Below are 8414 nucleotides of genomic sequence, written 5' to 3' on the forward strand. Positions count from 1 at the left end.
TGTATGAGCCCCTAGTAAAACGATTAAAAAATGCCCCATTAACTAGTGCTTTGTGAATGTCTGTCAAATTCTGCTGTCTAGTATGAAAACACCTTTCATACCAGTGGTGGGTTCCTTGCGGGTGGGAGGGTGGGGCTTGATAGGGCTTGCTGACATACTTCATGGAACCTTAAGGGGACAGAAGATGTGGACTACCTTTGCCATATTTCCTTTTCAGAACTGAGATGCTGCTCAAATATTTGTTCACATAATTGCTAACAACTATCTTCTCTTTATAGGGGAGTGTGGCATAATGGCCAGTTGTATGGCAGAAATTCACGCTCTTTGTCCACATCATAGAATCATCACTGGGAAGTGGTTGCCAGACATGGACTTGAATCTTGACTTGAATCAAATGGGGACCTCTGAGTTGAGGTGAGTTGCACTCTCACCAATCTGAGTTGAGTTCTCACCAAATGCATGTGGGTGGAAGTGCTGTATACCCCTACCAGTCCTGGCCCACAAAACCACCTGGCTCAAAACTTCTTAGCCTATCTTCCATGTTCTTTTATCCCTTATATGGTAGCTGGCTATCGAACCTGGATACCAGGCCTTTTTGGAAGTCATTTGTAGAAGATGGTAGTGCCTCCATCCCCTGGGTCCTGTGTGACTGTGGCGCAAAGCACATCCTGTCTTTATCAGTGATGGAATCATTCAGATGCAAGAAATGCACATTTATTGGCTAAACTAATGACACATAGGCTTTTATTCGTTTTAAGTAAAAAATCTGTTGTCATCTAATCGATTCTACTTCACAGCAACCCTCTGGGATGGAGGGGACCCATCGGACTTCCAAGGCTATGAATTCATGGTTGCAACTGCCCACGTCTTGTCCCTGCTGGTGGGATTGAACTGCTGACCTTTTTGGTGAGCAGTCAAGCACTTTAACCAGTGTGCCACTAGGGATCAATGAACATGTTCTGAAGAAATCCTAATGCTCATTATTACGCATTCTAATCCAAGAAGAATATCTGGCACATAGTAGGCCCTTCATAAATATTTATTAAATAAGCAAATGAAAGCCCACTCCCTATGGAAGGGCAATGGATGTGAGCACAATTCTTTGGTCTCTTGAAAGCCTTTGTCAAACATAATAGGCTAGACGCTTTCTAAAAGGAAGAACAGAAAAGACTGTGGAGTACTGGATGCCAAGTACTTGTCTAATTCTATGGAGCCAGTGTTTTCCTATGTGATTTTGGCTTGAGGGGAGAGTCAGATAGCAATCCATGTCAATAAGCCTGTTGCCTTTGAGTTGATTCTGACTGAGAACGACCCCACAGGACCAAGTATGAGAGGCTTTAAAAGATTGTGGGGGAAATTCTTTTGTCTTTAAATTTTCCATGTTTCTTTTTTGTTGTTGTTGTTTGTATGTTTTTGAAATTTTTATTTAAAATTTTTTTTTTATTTTATCATTTTTCAGGGGGCTCGTACAACTCTTTTCAAAATCCATCCATCCATCCATTGTGTCAAGCACATTTGTACATTTGTTGCCATCATCATTGTCAAAACATTTGCTTTCCACTTGAGCCCTTGGTATCAGCTCCTCATTTTCCTCCTCCCTGTCCATGCCCCCTTCCCTCATGAACCCTTGATAATTTAAAATTATTATTATTTTGGCATATCTTACACTGCCCAACGTCTCCCTTCACCCACTTTTCTGTTGCCCATCCCCAAGGGAGGAGGTTATTTGAAGATCCTTGTAATCGGTTCCCCCTTTCCACCCCACCAGGCATCCAGGACAGATGATCCCCTCAGGACCAGTGCTGAGAGTGGTGATGCCGGAGAGTGGAAGTTGAGGGAGAAAGTTGAATATGTATCATACAAGTAGGAAGGGGCTTCCAGAAGTGGGTGGCAAATGGAATAAAAAGATAATGAAATGCTTCAAATCCCTCTTGTGCGTGACTTAAGGGCAGGCTTTGAGGTAGGGAGTGACAGTCTCTGGATAGGAACGGTATTTTCACAAATGGGTTTTTGATTAATGGGGCCAAGAATGGTGTCAGGATCTGTGTAGCTGTAAGAGGGTGGCTGCATTCAGGAAACAAGAGCTAGCCACTGTGCCCGGGTCACAGAATGTAGATGAGGTGATTTGGAGCCAAGGTAAAGGTTAAAGCAGATGACGGAAGGCTTTGAATATCAAAATGAAGAAAGGCAGGTGCTTCACCTGAGCTGGCTGAAGTGTGGAGCTGAGGAGCCAAGGGCAGCATCTGAGATGGGCAAAGGCAAAGCCAAATTCATTGCCATCAAGTCACGGCCACCTGCTAGAGCAGGGTAGAATCAGCCCCTGTGGGTTTCTGAGATTGTAACTCCTTATGCAAGTTTTAGAGAAACAGGAAGGATGAGAGGGGAGGCTGAGGGCAAGGACAATAGGTAAGGGGCTTTCTGAAGAGTCCAGGTAATAAGGGCCAGGAGATGAAATGGATGGGGTTATGTTGTATTGTGAGAGTGCTTCCTTCTCTAGAAATCCTTTTGAGTTAAATGCAGCATCTGCTCGGCTGCCCGTGGCACTGTTTTCCCTGCGATGAAGAGCGGCGCGGTATTCACCGGCTCCTGACAATGTCTCTCCTTGTGCTCTGCTATGTCTTAATTATGTTTGACATTCATCACACGCTATTACTCAGTGGCAGCACATTGAAGAAATGCAACTCCATTTGAAGTCAAACAAAAGTGAGGATACAGTAATTATATAGTCATATATTATTACATGGAAACTAGGAGTATATTAGGTTGAATATACCTGTGATGCCTACCCGCTCTCCCACTCCATTATCTTGTTTTGATTCCATTGAAAGAAGTCTTAGCCCATGATTTAATTAAAAATATCAATTCTAAACAAGGGGCAGTTAAAAAGAATAAAGAACAGCAACAACAAGAAAGACCAAAAAAAGCCCCTCTGTTAGGAACCAGGAGAAGGCAGTGCCCTTTTGTTACAGAATTTCCAAACTTGCCCCAATGTACAGAGATTAGTGTGATACATTTTATGAATTCATAGTTTCCATAATTATCACAGGGTCCAATTTGTTTCATCTATAACCCTAACTACATTTTATCCTTGACCCCTAACCTAGATTATTTTAAAACAAAATCCCGATAACCTATAAGTAGCTTGTTGTTGTTGTCGTCGTCGGTGTCATTGAGTTGGTTCTGATGCACATCGGCCCTGTGTACAGAGCAGACCGCTGCCTGGTCCTGCCGTATCCTCACCATTGTTGGATTGGGGCGTATTGTTGCAGCCACGGTGTCAGTCCCACTTGATCTTTTTTGCTCACCCTTAATTTGACCACATCTTTCCCCATGGTATGTATCGTTAAGGGAGAACTACTTTAGAAAAGAAAAGAAACACAACCTCATTGCCACCAGGTCAATTCTGACTCATAGCGACCCTCTGGATGGAATAAAACTGCGCCGGTGGGTTTCCGAAACTGAAATTTTACAGTGGTAGAAAGTCTCATCTTTCTCTGAAGGAGTCGACTGATAGTTTTGATCTGCTGACCTCGCAGTGAGGAGCCCAACTCATAACTGCTATGCCACCAGACTCTGAAACACAGCCACATTATCACTATCATACCTATAATAAAAATAACTATAAATCTTAGTTAGTGCCATAGGTATCTCTTTGTTGTTCAAATATGAGTTTGAAAGCCTCACTGCCATCAAGTGGATTCCGAGTCATAGAGACTCTAAGGACAGAGTAGAACTTCCCCTGTGAGTTTCTGAGACTGTAGCTCTTAATGGGAGGAGAAAGCTCAGTCTTCCTCCCATGGAGCAGCTGGTAGCTTTGAACTGCTTTCTTGCACTCAGCAGCCCGATGCATAAACACTGTGCCACCAGGGGTCCCTGGTTCATATTTCTCCAGTTATGTTTACTTTTTATTTGATAGTTACTATGTTTTGTTGTTATGACTGCTCAAGATGAATCGAGTCACACACTGCATGTGTTAGTGTATCTCTTACAGGGCATTACATTTATAATGACCACTTTCATTATAAATTTCATATTTACTGATTTTGATGACTATGTATTCATTAGGAGCCCATAGGAGGCTACCATAAGCAAATGTATAACTTTGAGCCAAAAGGTTGGTGGGTTGAATTTCCTGAGCTGTGCCTTGGAAGAGTGATCTGGATCGTCCTTTCTGCTTATTGAAAAGAAATACATGAAGCATGAGATGAAGCACGACATGAGAATCTTCCATGAGAGGGAAATGCTTCTTTGCTGACTTCGAAGATGGCTTTGAAAATCTAGATATTTGGGTCTAATTCCACTGTTTTGCAACAGTATTTTATGAATGGGCTGAATTGCTTTAATATCCTATGGAACAAGAGAGCCTCTTTGACCATTAGACACCCTTCAACCTAGACCTGAACCCAGACCCAGGGATCACTGTGAACCAAGCAGCAGGACACTGAGAGAGTGGACAGTGTTACTCATGAGCTGTGTACTCTTCACAACAACCAACGCTCCGAGACCAAAAGGGCTGCATTTGCCCAACACCATACACAGAAGGCAAGGAAGACTCACTGCCATTCAGGTAATGCTGACTCATCGCAGCCCTATAGGTGAGATCAGAGCTGCCCTGTGGATTTTCAAGACTTTAAATCTTTTTTTAAAAATCAATTTATTGGAGCTCATACAATTCATCACAATACATAGATCAATTGTGTAAAGCACATCTATACATTTGTTGCCCTCATTATTTCCCAAATTCGCTTGCCTCTTGGGTTCCTGGAATCAGCTCATTTTCCTTTTTTCCCCTCCCCCTCCCTTCCTCTTCCCCTCTCCCCCATGCACCCTTGATAATTTATAAATTATTATTGTATCTTATATTACACTGCCAAGCGTCTCCCTTCACCCACCCCTCCGCTGCCCGTCCCCCAGAGAGGAGGTTATATGTAGTGCCCTTTGATCAATTCCCCCTTTCTACACGCCCTTTCCCTCCTGGTATCACCACTGTCACCCCTGGTCCTGAGAGGTTCATCTGTCCTAGATTCCCTGCATTTCCAATTCCCATCTGTACCGCTGTGCATCATCTGGTCTAACCAGGTCTGCAAGGCAAAATTGGGGTCCTGGTAGTTGGGGGGAAGACTTTAAATCTTTACAGGAGAAGAAAAACTCATCTTTCTCCCATGGGGAAGCTGGTGGCTTTGAATTGCTGACTTGTGGTTAGTAACCCACTATACATGCCCAGGAAAGGACAAAGGGAAATGGAAACAAAAGAGGAAGCGGGAAAAGTGCTGTAACGGTGAGAGAATTGCTACTAATACCATGAAACCAAATGTGTATACATTGGTGATGGAAAATGAATATGTTTTGTAAGCTTTCATTGAAACCACAAGAAAATTAAAAAAAACTTCAGTGGAGCAGTTCTATTCTGCACCTATGGAGTTGTCATGGATAGATATTGAACTCTATAGTAACTAACAACAACATGTATTTATGAAATATCCAGTTGTTTGTCATGTAGAATTTTATGCTTTCTAGCTATCCTGTGTATCCTATATTGTGATGTATCATGATACTCTATCCCTGAGTTTTGATAAAGTTATAATTAGATCTAGATGTTTGGGCCACATTCAATTACTTTGCAAGAATATTTTATGGATGGTCTTTAAGTTTCATTGCATCATATCAAGAAGCATTCGCCTTGTTTAAATTTCTCTATGATATAAGGAAGATGAATGGTTTACGCGTTGCCACCCTGATCTCATTATCATGAAGTCTGTGATTAGCTACTTTGAAGCAATAGTTTATTCAAGAAAAATAGTAATAATGCTCAATTTACCCCTACTTATTAGTTATTCAAATAGTGGATGCTTCCTTAGCATCCTCTATCAGTTACCAAGGAAATGTTCAACTTTTGTGTTATTATAAACTCATAGATTTTAATAAGTTTGATGCACTTAAATTCATTGAAATGTATTTCATGTACAAGTGGTCCCACCTCTTCAAGTTGGCTTCTGCTTTTTTTTTTACCCTCTTCCAATACCTTTGATACTTTCTTTGTAAAACAACAAAGAATGCTAGGTTCATTTTTGACTCACCATGTCTAAAGACTGAGAAGAATCATTTCTCTATGGAGCTCTGCTTCCTTTTAGTTTGGAAGGGTATTCAGAAACCATAATCTGACCACTGAGGGTGCTCATACCACAGAGTGTCACTGTGTCTACATCATTTCAATAGACAGCACTAGGAACTTTTTTCTTAAAAAAATACATCAGGGATCTATAACGATATTTCCAACATCTATTTAGAATTTTAAAAATGTATTTGTTAATATATTGGTGTCTCCTTCCTCATATGCTAAAAATCTTGGTTTCTAATGATATCACATTCTTATATAGTTGTTTGATCCTAAAAATATGTAATTCTAAAATAACTATAGCAGTTTTATTACTAACAATGTGATTACTAAACAGTCTGATTGCTTTAAAGCCCCTTTTGCCCCACAAAGGAGCCCCTAATTGCACAATTGTGAAGCTCTTGGATGCCAACCAAAAGTTCTGTAGTTCAAACCCACTGGCCACCTATGGTGGGAAAAGATGTGGAAGTCTGCATCTGTTAAGATTTACAGTTTTGGAAATCACAGGGGGCAATTCTACTCTGACATGTGGGGTAGTTATGAGTTGATATCAACTCGATGATAGTGGAATTTTTAAGGATCTATCCCTCTAAGGATAAACAACTAAATATCTGAATAAAGGATAATCACCAGGGTTCCAGTTCATAGATGTACAGGTTTATTTCAAATACAATGTGGTTAGACATGTCTCTGTGATTAGAACTGCTGCAGACACGTTGTCTCAGAAACATACTTGTTACAGTGGAAGACACAATAACTATGTGAAAAGGTGCCTGAAATCATGAGGCATCAGGGAAGTGCAAAAGACAAGAGCAAGGTACCACTCAATCCCACCACCATGGCTAAAATCAGCCTGAGACACCAAAAGTTAACGCGGATGGAGAGCAACCAGAGCTCAAGAGCATTGTTGGGAGGAGTGTAAAACAGTCCGGCATCTTGAATCTCTTGAATTTGTACCTACACTCTGACCAGCCATTCCACTCCTAGCTACTTACTCATCAGAAACAGATATGCTCTCATAAGAATGTGTATTGCCCCCTAAGGTTTATAATATTAAAAAACTGGAAATAACTCAAATGTTTCACAACAGGAGAATAAAAAATGTTGGTACAACAGACAATGAAATACTGCTCAGCAATAAAAATAAATGAGCTACTGATTCTGTACAACTGCATGAAAGAATTGCAGTTAATGCCATGCTAACCAAAATCAAGCCAGACAGCAAAGAACACAGAATAGTAAAAGATTCCATTGACATAAAAGTTAGTAACATCTAACCCACTGCCACCCATCTGCTTTGACTCACAGCTACACTGCAGGCAATGGAGAACTGTTCCCTGGGGCTTCAGAGAGTGAACATCTTCACGGGAGCAGAAAGTCTCAAATTTTCCCCTCTGAGCGGCAGGTGGGCTCTAAATATTGATTTTTTAAAAATCATTTTAATGGAGGCTCTTACAGCTCTTATTGCATTTCATACATCAATTGTATGAAGCATATTTGTACATATGTTGCCATCATCATTTCCAAACCATTTTCTGTGACATTCCGATGTTTTTCAGCGTTTGTTCTTATTGAATTGCAATGTGTTCCCTTCTTATATGACAATAAACTTTAAATAATGAAAGAAAGAAAAGAAATACACTTGTTAGGCTAACACCAATTGAACATCTTCCTAGATCATTAACACGTTACAACGCGTTTTCGGGAATGCTGCCCCACAAAAAGCAAGAGCTTTTAGATGGACCACGTAGTATAAGGGAAGTTGGGAAAATCTTAAAAATAGGGTTAAGACAGGGAGATCAGCTCCAAAGATTATGGTGATTTTTTTTATGGAAGTTCAAAGGAGTAATCTTGATTGTCTCCAAGGATTCAAAATGATCCTGGTAACTTACATTAAAAGATTTTTAAGAAAAATTGAAAACTGAATTGGTGGGGGAAAAAAGCCAGGAAAGTTGCACTGAGGAATTTTATTTTCATGATGACAATGTACCTACTCATTCTTTGAGGGTAGTAAGGGCTGGTCTATGAGAATTGCATCGGGACATTTTCCCCATCTTCCTTAGAGTCCCGATCCTGTCAGTCCTGTCAGTCCTTTTTCTGTATTTTCCCCAAACTCAGAGAACATTGAAAAGGAACTTGATTTGGGCCATTCAAAAATGTCAAAAGTGCTGTTTAACATGGTATGAATCAGAGTGCAGAATTCTTTGGGAGATGGGTTAGTGAGACAGAAATGCTACCATCAGAAATGTATACATCCAGATGGAAGATATACAAGGAACAATAGCCTCACACCTTAATG

Source organism: Echinops telfairi, unplaced genomic scaffold, assembly GCF_000313985.2.
Source record: "Echinops telfairi isolate 266 unplaced genomic scaffold, ASM31398v2 ScPeMD7_7420;HRSCAF=8458, whole genome shotgun sequence".
Taxonomy (NCBI): Eukaryota; Metazoa; Chordata; class Mammalia; order Afrosoricida; family Tenrecidae; genus Echinops; species Echinops telfairi.